Source organism: Heterocephalus glaber, unplaced genomic scaffold, assembly GCF_053883595.1.
Source record: "Heterocephalus glaber isolate CG9 unplaced genomic scaffold, H.glaber_assembly_v1.0 deba00001447, whole genome shotgun sequence".
Classification (NCBI taxonomy): Eukaryota; Metazoa; Chordata; class Mammalia; order Rodentia; family Bathyergidae; genus Heterocephalus; species Heterocephalus glaber.
Genome location: NW_028258299.1, coordinates 12,389,072 through 12,403,747, shown reverse-complemented (window position 1 = coordinate 12,403,747; position 14,676 = coordinate 12,389,072). Strand labels below are relative to the sequence as shown.

General features: G+C 45.7%; 1 long non-coding RNA gene across 1 annotated transcript; it reads right to left on the bottom strand.

Annotated features, from left to right (window-relative positions):
• Positions 1 to 586: 586 nt before the first annotated feature.
• On the bottom strand, positions 587 to 11,974 carry LOC101700052 (uncharacterized). The gene is made up of 2 exons (XR_001182637.3): positions 11,807 to 11,974; positions 587 to 1,873 (listed from the first exon to the last, which is right to left on the bottom strand). It is a non-coding gene; the product is annotated as an uncharacterized LOC101700052 (long non-coding RNA).
• Positions 11,975 to 14,676: the final 2,702 nt, after the last annotated feature.

The window sequence follows — 14,676 nt, the reverse complement described above, 5'->3', positions numbered from 1 at the left end:
ATCCTACATACTCCCGTGACAAGACACCCACAGTGCTCAGAGAACACCCCTGCTCAGTGAAACACCACTGCTCCCCCACCCTCGAGGTCGTCCATGCCTGCCTTTCCCACACCGGCCAGGACTTGGGCTCAGCAAGTCCCTGGGCAGAGCTCACAGCAGAGGAGAAGAATAATCACCAGTCTGAGAGTCAGACCAGCGGGGTCCAGATTCTAAATCCCTTTCTTCCCAGCTGTGGGACCTCAGCAAACTATGTTATCCCTCCGAGCCTCAGCTTCCCCACCTGTAAAACAGGGACGTGAGCTTAGCTCTCATCTACAATTCTAGATTGCTCGATGAGCCAGTGAGATAGTGTGTGTATTCAAACATCCAAGATCATTTATAAGGCACTGCTGGAAGATGGGGTTCAATAAACAATTCAGTCTCACAAAGAGGAAAGAGCATGAAAGCCACCCTGAACAGCCACAAAGGAAGTGCCTCTTCCCACTTAAGAGCCCTGTGCATTACAGGGTAAACAGCAGCAGCACCAAGCTCCCCAAAAGACTCCCCCTGGGATACTTTCAAAGAAGATGCTTCCAGGATTGAGTCATTGAGAAGATTTAATCTGTGTACATTTGGTGAACAAGTACTCAGGAGCCATCTTTATCCTAGATAACTGGATGGATAAAGTAAGCATGCCTTTATTGTAGTAAGTTTATTCTTTTTGTTAGTTTGTTTTGTGTTTGTTTTTTGAGATGAGGTCTCAATAGGTAGTTCTGGCTGGTCTTGAACTCCCTGTGTAGCCCAGGCTATACCTGAATTGACATTGATATTCCTGCCTAAGCTTCCTGAGTGTTGGGGTCCCAGGCGTGCGCCACCATGCCTGCCCCAGGGTAAGTTCATTCTCTGCTTGCCCTTTCATTTGATAGCTGGCCTTCTGTCTCCTCTCCACCTCCCCAACCTCTTGGGAGTTATGGTTGTTAGACAGCCATGACCCTTCAACCAATAACTGGCCCTTCCTATAAGGCCCTGCGCATAGTACTAGCAGTCTTTCTTCATGTGGCTTATTCTCGAAGGTGTACTATGTAGATCTTCATTTTTCAGATAAGGACACAGAGCCAGTTCAGTGGCCTAGGGTTAGCAGGAGCCCAAGTGACAGAGCAGCTGTTTTAGCTCCTAGGCCTTTCTCTGTTCACTGCCCAGGACAGACAGCAGCGTTTCCCACCAACACAGTGTCTTCTCCTCAATGCAGCCCAGAGTGGCCGTGAAGCATGCTCGGGTCCCCCTGCACAGCCTCAGCTGGCTCCCACTCAAAGCAGCCAGGCTCTGGTCCTGAGCCTTCCACACTGCAGCCCCGCACTGACTTCCTGGGCAGCGAGCCCTCCAAGGGAAGCTCACTTGAAGCACAACAGCAGGACTTTCCATTCGGCAGAGGACTCGTCTTGCCAAGTAGTCCTGCAGCCAGGCTCCTGGAGGTGAGCATCTCCTGTTATTCCAGCCGGTTCCTGGAATCGGAAATGTGGCAAAGCATTCACCTGGTGCAGAGCCCTTGCCCACAGATGTGGCGCTTGGTTAGCTGTGCTATCTATGTCCCTTCTAGGGAGCAGCTCATGAGAAAGTTTGCCTAGCCAGTGACTCCTCAAATCTTTTTTCTCAACTTCTGTCCAGGTTCAGGCCGCCCCATCTCTGGCTAGAATCACCCTGTGGCCTCTGTGCTGGCCTCCTGGCTTCCTGCCTCCCTCCGGGCCTGGCTCTAGCCAGCTTCCACACTGCAGCCAAGAGGATCTTTCCAAATGCCAGTCCTAGGTTGGGGCCTTCTAAATGTCAAGGTCTTTCCAAATGCCAGCCTTCCCACAGGAGGCGCCCAGCATATAACCTTCCGGTGGCTCTCCAGCACCTGAAAAACAAATATTCCCCTACTATTAGAATGGTTTGTAATGGTAGCTGTTTGTTTTTAAACAGGGTCTTGCTACCTAGTCCAGGCTGATCTTCAACTCTTAATCTTCCTGCCTGAGCCTCCCAAGTGCTGGGCTTATACACGTGAGCCATTAAGCCTTGTTTGATGACAGATTTCTTAAAGTTGGAAAAGGGTCTTTTTTGTCCTTATATCCCTAGGCCCGGGGTTCCATCCCAAGCACTGCAAAAAAATTTTTTCAAAAAAGAAGTGATATTTACCAATGAAGGAGACCTCATGAAGCACAAAGAGAAAGCTGGTGTAACTAGACTAGGTTTTTAAAATTCCAGCCAAAATAGTGTAGTCAGTGTCTACCGCATTGTATGAGACAGAGGCACAATTTGCATTATAATTCTAAAATGTAAAATGGTTCTTAGAGCCTCACTGTCAATTCTTATTACTCTGAGACTCCCAGTTGGGTCCACTAATTTGTCCAAGTCACTCTTCTACCAGTGAAGGCATTGATGCTCTTCCCCTTGCCTGGGGCTCTAATTCTGATGAGCTCCCAGGGCAGAACCAAGCAATGAGTGGAAATTAGCAGAACAATGTCAGCCCCATGCCCCACACTCTCATCCATTTGGAACTTCAATAATAATCTTTCCACGGCTCGTCCCGGGGGCTCAAATCTATATCTTGCCATTTACTAGCTTTATGCCATGTAGCAAGTTGCTTGCCAAGACTGCATCTTTTCAAAAGGTTTTCATCTACTGCTGTGAAAAATAAATTTTATATATTAAGATAAAGTATAATTTATACAAAACGTAATTGAAAATAAATTATACTTATATATAATAATATGTATACTGTTTTATATATTGGCTGATGCATTTGAGGAACACAGAAAGACGCTGGTAGTATTGGTATTATCGCAGTGACTCATGCACCTGTCTTCCCCTCCTCTGAGATGATCCACATAGACGAGAAGGGTGCTGTCTCGCTCGTCTTGCCTGCTTCCACACCTTCCTAGGTGATGCTTTTGAATCGACTGGGTGGTCAGAAAGTGACTTGGGCCAGGAATTGACATGAGGCCTGGACACATTGCCATGACAGCGTCTAAGAACAAGACCAGGACTGCAAGAACGGTAATGGGCTCTGCAGGCTTTCCTAGCAGACGCAAAGAAAACAGACTGCCAGGGAAAGCGGGAGATCATTCTGTCTTCCAAGACGCAGCTCAGGAGCATGAGGGCATTTTATTCACCCCTTTGCTGACTCAGATTTATCCTGCAGTTTCACAGGGTCAGGAACCTTGTTTTGTTAACCCTGAGAGCTGACCCTTGTCTCCTAAACCAAGCACTAAGCACTTGTCTCCTAAGCAGTCAGAGCTAATTTCCTGGAAACCATGTAACCCCTGTGTCACTTACTGTGCACTGAGATTAAGAAGCTACCCTCACGTGGAAGGGTCATCCTCGTTTGGCTCAGCCAGTATAGTCTCTCCCTGTGGGTGGCCCTGCTTGGGATGTCATTTCACATTCAGGTGAGCTAAGAACGGGGACAAGGTGAGTTGGACGAGTAAACTATCTAGCAGAGCCCAGGTAAAGTATCCTCGTGTAATCCCCAGCACAGAGCATGGCCAAAGTGCCCGGTGTCCTTCCATGACTCTGTTTTCCTTCCCCCTTCAAATATATTTAACATGTATGGTTGGATTATAATCAGCTGACTCCTTTGGGATAGAGGCAAGGGCCAAACAAGGTTAAGGATGCTAACTACCCCTATAGAAGTTGTTAGTCATTATTTTTGTTGTTCTATATAAAGTCTGGGAACAAGAAAGACACAACTTGACTTTCATTAAGGAATTTTGTGATTGACGCAAACAGAAAAACCATTCTTCAAATATGAGGCAGTAGTTAACACAACCACCGAATAGCTGTCTTCTCTTCCAGACTCCCGACATCTCTTTTGAATCTGAAATAGAGTCCCAGACTCCCCTACCGGCTATGTCTGAGGAAGCATCCGATTGGACAAATTTCCCCAAAGAGCTGTCTGGGGAGGAGTTCAATGTTTTTGCCCCATCTTGCATACAACTGGAAGCTTCAGCGATATGGAAGCCAAGACCTGGGTGGAGATTCATTCAGAAGATAGCTGGAATTTCTGGATACCAGAAGTTCACAAAGGGGTGGATGGGTTCTGCTGTCAAGTAGTGTCAGACACAGAATTCTTTTTTTAAGGAGAGCTAGCCACCCACCCCCTTGTAGAGGAACACCAGAGTATTTGGCAAATGAATCTACCTGCTGAAGGGTCACCCATCAAGTTCAGTTCAAATGGGGCCCAAAGAACTGGGAGTTCCTTGCAAAACATCTGCTGCTGTTAATTACAGAATGGTATGCTGTTGAAACCAAAGCAGATGTTGCCTGTTAACCTTTTCATTCTATTACCAGCTTTGACTCTCAAGCCTCACACTTCCTAACTTCCACCTTTTGCTGCAGCAAGATAGATCTGACTACACAACCCTCATGCCCAGACCATTTTCTTCCTCCATGTTCAGCTAATACTGTTTTGTTATATGTCAGCAATTATCAGAAATGAAATAGGACACGGGGACTTAGCTAAAAATCACCATCGTCTAACATCGTGTGCACAGCAAGAAGTACCACAATGAGATTTGGGGGTAGATGAATGAATGAGTGAATCAATCAGTGAACAAACTAAAAAATGGAAGGTTTTGGTTTCCTTCCTAAAAGATGGACAAGTTGGTTTCCATGTTTTATTCTAGGGAGGTCCACATTGCATGTTTTTGCTTTTTAACCACAGAGTAGAAAAACAGGTCAGCAAAATCTGAGGGATCAAAATGAGTTTTGGATTTACCGGGCTTAAGTCCCAGCCACCCAGTCATATAGTCAGGGTAATGCGGCACCAGTGCTCTGGCCTTGGAGTGCTGATTAGAGATGAGCTATGAAAAGCAACCAGTTCTGCTGAAGTGTTGGATTGTTTTCAAAATCTCAGGTTGTGTCTCCTGGGCCAACACCACCTCTTGTCCAGTGTCAGGGAAGTGTCCACAGAGACAAAACAAATTGATGTTCTCTAAGAGCTCAGAGAGGCGTCCTTTTCTTACAGCTTCTGTGTAGTGTAGACATCATGACCCTCCGTTTCTCCACTGAGAAGCCTGAGTCTCCACCTGGTGATGACGCCACTTACTCAGAATTACATAATCAGTGTCTGCACCCAGGCAGGCTTAAATCCAGGCTTGTCCTTGCTCTTTTCACCCACGACTCTAGCCAGGAAGGTCAAGGATTCTCAAACTTGACCTGGAGGGATTTTAAAAACATGTTTCTGGACCTCATCCCCAGATTTCTGACTCACTAGGTTGGGGATGAGAATTTTTATTTCTAACAAGTTTCTCAAAGAGGATGATTATATTAATCATAAGAATCATTCAGTTAAAGTATCAGAAAACATTATTGATTGCAGTTAACAGAAACTAACTAGAAATAACTTAAGGGGAAATAAGGGGGCATTTTATCATAAGAATGTAGGGGCATGTTTCTAAGCTTAAAAGAAGGGACATAACTAGGTCTTGAATAGAGAGGGTTCTTAATCCAGAGAGGGATCACTGCTTCCATCATCAAACTCTGTTTCTCTCTGAAATGTGTTTCATTCTCCTCCCTCTGCTTAAACTTGCTCCTGAACCTGTCCTCTCCAGTGATAGAAGACGTAATTAGCCGCACCTTCCATGGTTATACTATCCAGAGTCAATGGCCGAAAGAAAGACTATCTCTTTCACTGTCCCAGTTTCCAAATTCCCAGAGACGGACTTGAGTGGGTTCATATTCACAGTCTTAACATCTGTGATCAGGACAGTGGGGTGGACAGCACCATACAAAGTGGTGACCAGAGCCTCAACACTGTAATATGCCAGTAGCTGGTAGAGAAAGAAATTAAGTAGTAATTTCCATAGCCAACTCTGATGGCTGGTATGCATAAGAAGTGCACGCAGATAGGGAGGAGAGAGAATGTCCTACTGAGCCAGCACACAGATGGGAAAGCAAGAGAACCATGGGTGGGGAACCATTCTGATCATGGTGCGGTGGCCTTCAGAAATAATCCTTTTCCCTTTGACAGTAAACAGTAAATCCATCTGGTTTGCAAATTCTCTTAAATAAGCCTACACAGGCAATTCCTGGGGCTAAACAGAGTCAGTTCTGTTTTCTTAGAAGGAGAACAATGGAATGCAGAATTTCAACCCAGTGCAGCTGGCCAAGTTGGGTCAAGGAAAAGGCACAGATTCCATTCATTAATATTTTGCAAACCCACCCCATCCTCGCCCATCCCATTGCCAATCTTCACCATGAAAGAATAAAAACCCCAAAGTTGCTAGAGAACCGAATAAAAATTGTGTCAGATGTTCAGTGAGGACACCCCCGATGTGCACCAGTAGGGGCTTAGTACTGTGTTTCCAAGAGGGAAGCCTTTTCACTGCATGCTACTCTGTGTTCTGCTGAGCTGGGATCCCCTTCCCAGGATACCCCAGAATCATAGCTGGGCACCACCTCTGAGTCACAGGTTTGCTTGCTGAGAATTCCTGTAATCAGAGGCTGGAGAAGGAAAATTGCTGTTGGGAAGTATGGTAGACTATGGCTCAATGGATTCAATTTCTGGCAAACCAAGAGAATACCCCCATAAACCAGTTAGATTCTGCAGTCTTCCTGCTCCTCCACCAACCTTGGGAGCACAAACATCAGTCTTCCTCTGACCCACTAGGTTGCTAGGAATAGCAAATATGATTGGTGGATAATATCATTCACGAGGTGTAGCTATCGGTCAAGACAAGGCCAGCTCTGATATGTATGGTGTTCTAATTCGGATTAATAAAAGGCAGCCCTTCCATCAGGTCAGGGCACTTGGCTTAGCAAGCTGAGGCTGGGTTGTGTTTCACCCCCTCAGCGAGGTACCCTTGCATAGGATTAAAAGATAAACTGAGGCACATAAAATACTGAAGACTTTTCTTGGAGCAAACAGCAACTCACAAATTGGGCAGCTCCAGATGACAGTTTCAGAAGCCCCACCAAAGCAGCAGGAAGGGAAGAATTATATAGGACAAATGTGGGAACAGGACAAAGCATGTTTGTCATTGAAGTTTGAGCAGCTCCCTTATTTGGATCATCCCAGTAGGAAGTTCATGACTATATAACTGATGCCCACCTGGCCATCTGTGATTGACTGAGCTTAAGTTTCATTTTCTTCTAAATTCTGAGATAGACTTCAGTTTGCTTACATACAAACCCAGAGCCTAACGGTCTCCTATTTAAATATGGGAACCACAGGCGACATGCCAGTCTTCACGGTGGCCCCTGAGGCGTGCCACCTCCTTTAAGAACACAATGATTCTTCCCAAATACAGAGGTTTCCGGGCAGTGTCAGTCAGCCTTGGTGATCACAAGAGCCAAAGAATGCATTCAAGGTAGCAGACCACTGCCCTCCTGGTCCAGGTTACAACTGGCCAAAATAGATGGACTCATCTAGAAAACAGCTCTTACTTCAGTGCAAATGGCAGAGGAGTCATAAAAATGCTTATGCTGAGACAGTGGCTGGAAACTTCTGCCTCATCAAGAGAAAAATATAGTCTTTGGGAAGTCTCAAGGAGGTTCATTTGAATTTACACATTTTCATAAAATGCCTCTAGCGTCTCCTTCTTGGAGCTTACTGTATTAGGCCTACACTTTCTGTTCCTTCCAGTATCGTCTGGAAGGGCATGGTGCTTGGATGCTTGAAATATGTAAGAGCAATGTATTCCCAGCCAATGAGTCTACTAACACCAGTGGTTAAAAGACACTTATCCTTTTCCCACCCCCCTGCTTTTTGCTGGACATCTGTTTTTCTTTCATTACTTACTTTTGCTCTGTCTTTGTCTAAAATACTATTGGACTTTTATTCTTGATTCAAATTTATGTTTTACTCCAATGTTCTTCGTGGATCCACTAAGCCAACAATGGCTGAACCTAGTACATGGGACCACCTTGCTCTCCATGTCCTTTGTCCTGCACCATTTGTCCTTGTCTCTTCCTTCAGTCTCATTCTACCTCACTGTTGATGCTCCCAGATTCTGACTTCACGGTTCACATATTTACCTTGTCCTGCGGACTTGACCCTCCACACCTTCTGCTCATCAGTAGACATTGAGATTACATCCCAACTAACTACATCCGGGCTCTCTTCTCTCAGCCTTATCCTTGTGGGGTGAGCACCTCTTCTATCGCAGCTGGCCCCGGGAATCTTACCATCTGTCAACTGCATCCCTTAACATGCCCATGAAGCCACCCAATTTCATGAACATAAAGAGAGTGAGCAGAGCTGAGGGTGAAGAAGGTGCCCTTCCTTCTTGAGGAGAGCAGCCACTGCCACCCCACTTGATGAGAAAGATATCATGAATCCCCTGAACTTTCCGAGCAGAGAGACCTCCATGATTCCCAAAAGAAGTCCCAGGAGGCTTAAGAAAGAAAAGAAAATGTGTCATTCTAAGGGAAAACTCACTCCAGGTTCCTATGGAAGCCGATTGTCAGTTGTGTTTCCTGGATTGCGTGGCCTCCAACAGTTCAACTGCTGCTTGCCCTTCTTATGTCCCTGGATGTTTCCAAAATCTGGGTTCTGCCTACTTCCAGGCTTGGTCTACTCAAATGTACCCACCAAAGTGTCCAGAGGCCTGCTGTTCGCCAGGTGAGAAGCTGGCAGAGCTTTCCTGTGGGCTGTGTGGCAAATGAAGCTCAAACCCCTTGGTCTGGAGGAAGCCCGGGAGAGCCTACTCCTCTTGTTAGGCTCTGTCTCCCTCCAAGCCACTGTTGTCTTCGCTTCTGTGTGACTGTCACAGAGCACCATACTCACACATCCCACACTCCGCCTAGTGACTGATTGATAATTAATGCCGTGGATGAAGTGCTCCTAGTCGGAATCTGGTCCTGTTTATGTAATTTCTCATCTTTGGGTGAGAAAAGAAAATTTTAAGGTTTGTACTGTTTTCTGCCTCCTCGGTGGTCCTGGACCTCCCCAAAGTGGCTCACAGACCCGCAGGACTCTGCCCCTGGGACTTCTTCCCCACTTGGCATCTGCAAGGCTCAGGGCCTCCAAACCCAGCCCACATTGGCTGCTGCAGTGGAAAATAGCTAGTAGCCACTGCACGCCTACAGCCAGGGAGATGTTCTTCTAGTCTGAATCCACACACCCAGGCAGCCCAAAGAGATCCTGAGGCCAAGTGAACTTTGACTTGCAAAAGAACTTGAGTCCCCACAGTGGCTGCCCTAGCGCCAGGCCCATCCTGCCCCACTGCCCCATGCCCAGAGGACTTGACACCACTTCCTCGTCCATGTTCCAAGAGACAGAGATCTTCTGAGGCCCCGTCTAGCTTCTGCTCACATTTGCCTTCATTCTAGAGGCCTCGTGGAAAGGTTTCTACATCAAAGTTGGCTCCTGAGAGCAGAGAATCTGCCTGGCAAAGCCAGGGTCCTGGCCCGCATTCAGTAGGCTCCAGTTCAAGTTCTCCCAATGGCTCACTGCTATGAGGGGCAACAGGAGCCACTTTCTCCAGAGACTCCCTCCTGGTTCTCCACGCTCCGAACAGCCTAGAAAAGGACATGCACAGCAAACGTGCCAAACATCAGGACAAACAGGTACTTGTCTTTCAACTGTGACGTTGCTGCTGACTTGTGGCCCTTTATGAAGAAACCTTTTCTGGCAGGCAGCTGGAATGGGGCATTGGGGAAAATCCAGATGCAGAGGGAGAAGAGCCAGGGCTTGGAAGCCGGAAGGCCCAGGCTGAGGTCCTTGCAAATGCCTATGCAGTCCCTGACAGCCCCTGAACCTTTCCGAGCCTCCTTTGCCAAAGATCCTTGAAGTTGGCCAGACAGGAATCTGCCACATATTAGCAATTAGAGGAGCAGATAAGGTTGCCTACCCTGACACCCACAGACCAGAATGATTCTCCCTCAGTGTCTTCTCAGCACTTTTCTGAGGTTTGAAGAAGTTTAACCACTTCCTACGTCATGAAGCCTCTGTCTGGACAGTGGACGGAACCCAGCCTATGTGACTTCCACATTGCATCTGCTAAATCTCACACTCCCACAGTAAAATAAGACAAATTCATAGAGAGGAAAGAAATATCCATACATCTAAGAATGTGAGTTTTATGCCCTTAGACAATGAGGACAATCTTCTTGGAGAAGAAGAGCCACACATACCGGCTGTGAGAATGGGTTTCATGAACCCCTTTATCTCTTGACTACTAGAAAAATGAAGTCCAAATGGATCCCCCCTAGCAAGTGGAAAAAATTATTAAAATCTTTGGTGTCCCTCACCTCATGTGTCCTACTTTTCTCTTCTCTTTGGGACGTGGTTCTCCTCGAAATGTACTTTATTTCTTCTTTTGAAGGTGTCTTTGAAAGTAAACTACTTTCACATACTTTGAAAAATCAAGTTGAGGATAAATAATGGACAGTTCACAGGGTGAGGGAGGACTCTGCTCCATTCATGCCTAAATGTAGGCAGTAAGTGTGGACAGTGCAGGCTCCGACAATTGCTGGCTTTAATCCTTACATTTGTCAGTACCCACCTTCAAAGTCTTCTCCTTTCTCCAACTATGGCAACGTATTCTGTCTCACACTAACTCGGGCCTTGAGAAGCCCTGGCATAGGCAACTGGGGTTGGGGAACAGTAAATTGGGCTCCTGGGCAAAGGTGCTCATGGTACTTCTGTTGGGCCCCTAGGTGCCCCTGTGGCCTGAGATTTCCTGCCTGGTCCCCAACTTCCTTATTAGGCCTTAGCTCTCATCAAATCCAGTCCTGGAGTCTAAAGTCTTAGCACCAACACAAGCTGGGGCAGAATGGGAATGCCAAGTGGCAAACAGGAGAAATCGGGCTCCGTGAGGAAGTAAATGAGCTCAGGCTGCATTCAGAGCTGGCCTTTAGAAGCAGTGGGTCAGAACAGAGATGTACAAAGGCACCTAGAGGACAGAGAAGGTTCCCAGGCAGAAAAACCTGAGTTTCCCTCTAAGACTACGTTAGTATTTCTACAGAAAGCTGAGTCACACAGCAGGGGGGTTGGTCAATCATCTTAAATTTAACTTTAAAAACAAAACACCACATCCAGGCTTGCCCATACCTGCATTTTCAGCACTATGAAAGGCTGGGCAGGAGGATCACAAGTTCAAAAGCATAAGAAGGATTCAGGTTGTAGCCAGTGCAAAAGCCTTGAATTCAATCCTGAAGAGAGAGAAGAAGAGACAGAGACAGAAAGACAGAGAGAGACAGAGAGATGAAGGGGTACTGCCTGTGCAAAAGACTTAGTCAAACAATTTGTACTATTACAGCCCGATGGAAGACTGCCCCCGCTATGCAGTGATTGAGATATCTTATTCAGCTACCATGAGACACTCCATACACCCATTTCCCCTTGTTCCTATTTCATGCTTCCACACATACACACACAACTTACACAGTATTTAGTTTTTCTCATAGTCAGGCTGCATTCAGAGAAAAAGCCAATGGTAATGGAAGGATCCCATCCCTGCAAATTTGACCTAGGAAGTTATCAATTTCATTTCTGAGACCTCTTCCAATTTCTTGAGTATACTCAACCCCTGAGAGGCTTCCCTTGAGTCACAGGTAACCCGCTAGATACATTTAACCATAAAGTAGATGTCTAAGTGTAAAAGTATGCAGGATTATGCAGAATTCACCGAGGGCATGAATGCCAACTTGTGAGTCTTTGGCAGCTGAGCCCTTCAATGACTTTGGGTAGAACACAAAGCTCCCACGAAAAGCACTTTTCTTTACATTTGAAATTCCATTTCTCCCAGATTCCTCCCAGTGCTGTCCCTGCAGGAGTTGACATCTGTTTCCCTACTGTCTGCCCATGTTGCAATGCCTGCCCACCTCCCTTGGCGACAGACCTCACCTGCCCTGATGGACTGGTTGGCACCAGCTCTTCATCTGGAATGGTCACCACAGTCCCTGTGAGTCCTGTGCAGTTGAGCCACTTTCACCAGCACCCCAGCCCTCTGGGTCCCTTTGTCCCATGGCCTGACCAAAGGCAGACCTGCATCTTCCCTCTCACCTGGCTCCCTGGCCATGGCTCAGACAGGCAAAGGGCACTGTGACCTGGGACAAGCAGCATGTTAACACTGTACACCCCAGTGGACAGCATTACTCAAAACGGATCTTGAGGCAAGAATGTGGAATTGCAAGAACATGAATTTACTAAAACAACTATTTTATATGTGATGATGCAGCTGGCAAAGTTTTTTTATACTCACTTGTTGAAGGGGCTGGGAAATAGGGGAGCAATTTTGGCAATAGCTTATATTATATTGAAATGTCTTAAACACCAAAATACACTTTAAATCATCAGTCCTGCTTCTGAAAATGTATCCCAAGGAAGTAAAGATATACACAAAGTTTAAGTCATGAGGATGCAGAATTTTTTTTACATTAGTGAAAAGCAAGGTATAAGCTAAATATTTGACAACAGAGAACTGGTCAGATAAACAGTACATTCATATAATGAAGTACTAGACAATCTTGTAAAATTATAGAGAAATACATTTTATAGAATCAAAACTATGTTTATGATATATTCTTGAGCAGAAAAGCCTGCTGCAAATACATATATGGGGAAAAATATGGAAAAATAAACCAGTTCTTATATCTGGTTGGTAAAGTTTATGGGTGGTTTTTGCTTTTTACTTTTGTTTATCTCATTTACATTTGTATTTTCTCATTTGTAGACAAGATGTATGCATTACTTAAGTAATAAAACTAAAATAGAACTTGCTTTTTTGGACAGTAGATTCTGCACTTTCACAGATTTGGGTTCAAATCCCAGCGGGCCACTGATTCCCAGTGGGCTCCTGGAGATTTTACTTACACCACAAGCCTCAGTTTCTTCCTGTGCAGAATGGGGTAATACTGCTTTCCTTCCTAAGCGGTTCAGAGTTTTAAATGAGAAAGCCTAAATAACACATCTGCCCTGGAATTGACATTGAATAGCTTTTCTTTCTTTTCCTTCCTGAACATCCCAAAATACCTTAGAATTCACAAGGATGAGATGGTCAAATACACACCTACTCAGCTAAAATGTAGATTTGAAAAATTAGTGACGGCTGATATTTTATGCTCCAACCTTCTTTCCTTTTTTCAGCTCTGATCTCAAGCAGAGACGCCAGTAATCAGCCACGAAGAATCAGGTGGGGCTGTGTTACACGGCCCCGCCAGCAGGTGGAGCCGTCTCCACCCCCGTGTCCACGGAGCCTTCCATATCTGCTCAGCAGGTGCTAGACGGCATCTTGCGGGGCGGGTAGAGGGCACCCCATCCAAAATCACTCCAAACAACCAGGACCCTTCTCTGTCACCCCTATGCGCTACCATGTCAGTCCAGTTCCTGGTGGCTGGTCCTCCCGTGCACCCTTCCGGTCTTAGGCAACTGCTTGTAATTGAACTTCCTTTACATAAATTTGATTATCTACCCGGAATCTAGCCCGGTTTTGCCCTGCTCTCTCCCAACTTCACATTCATTTATTTATTAAGCTTCACAGCTTCCTGGGATACACTGAGCCTTGTGCCAGCATCCAGAGGCACTGCAGACACCTTTCCCTGGGGGGGGCCTCCCAGCTGGGTGGGGAACACAGGACCACCGGCTGCCACACGATAGTGCATGTGAGGGTCTCTGTCATCACTGCTTTACTGATACAGCTCTTGGTGGAGTCAGGACTTGTTCTAAGCCCTTTAGAGAAGTTAATCTGCACTTAATCCTCAAAACCTACTTTATGAGATAGGTAAAAATTACTTCTATTCCAGAAGCAAAAAGAACTTAAAGTAACTTGTCCAAGATAACGCAGTAGGTAAATGGCAGAAGCAAAATTTGAAAAAGGATTCTTTATACTGTTAAAAATTATTGAGGACTCTAAAGGGTTTTTGTTTATGTGGACCATATCCAGTGCCAGTTTCCATATTAGAAATTGAAATCTAGAAATGTTATATAAATTTATTTGTTGATTTTTAAACCACAGTAATAGAACTAATATATATTGACATAAATAATATTTTAAATGGAAATGGCTATATAAAAATTGATGAGAGGAAAAATAGCAGTAAAAAAATGACATTTTCTCATATGTTTACAAATGTCTTCACTGTCTGACTTACTAGCAAGCAAAGTAAATTTTCATGTTTGTTTGCATTCACTGTATTGCCATTTGGTATTCAAAGCATAAGGAAAATTCCATCCTCGTTCAGACATGGACTTGGACAAAGGAGGAGCACATTAATATCCTGTTCAGGACACTGGAACTCATCAAGTGGTGGCTTCTCGTGGAGAAGGGGGATCAGAAACCAGCAGCTAAGGTTCAGATGCTTTTGTCCCTTTCCAAAATCCATGTTGAAACTTAATCCTCAAAGCAACAGTATCAAGAGGTGGGGCTTTGGAGGACTGGAGATCTTATGAAAAGGAGGGAGCTAGCGAGGCTCTTTTTGGCCCTTTGTGTTAGTCGGCTCTCTGTCACGACAACAAATTCCCAGAGAAGCAGTGCACCAAGAGGAAAGGTTAATTTGGGCTCAGGTTTTCGGAGGCTATAGGCCATGATCAGTTGGCCCATTGTTTTGGGCCTGTGGCAAAGCTGCACATCCTGGAGGGGAGCACATGGCAGAGCTCAGCATTCATGTGCAAGAGAGGGAAGCAAGGCCTGGGGTCCCCACCCCCTTCAGGAGCCAGTCACTACCACCTTGCCACAGCACCACGGACTGAGGCCCAAGCCTTTGACACATGTGCTT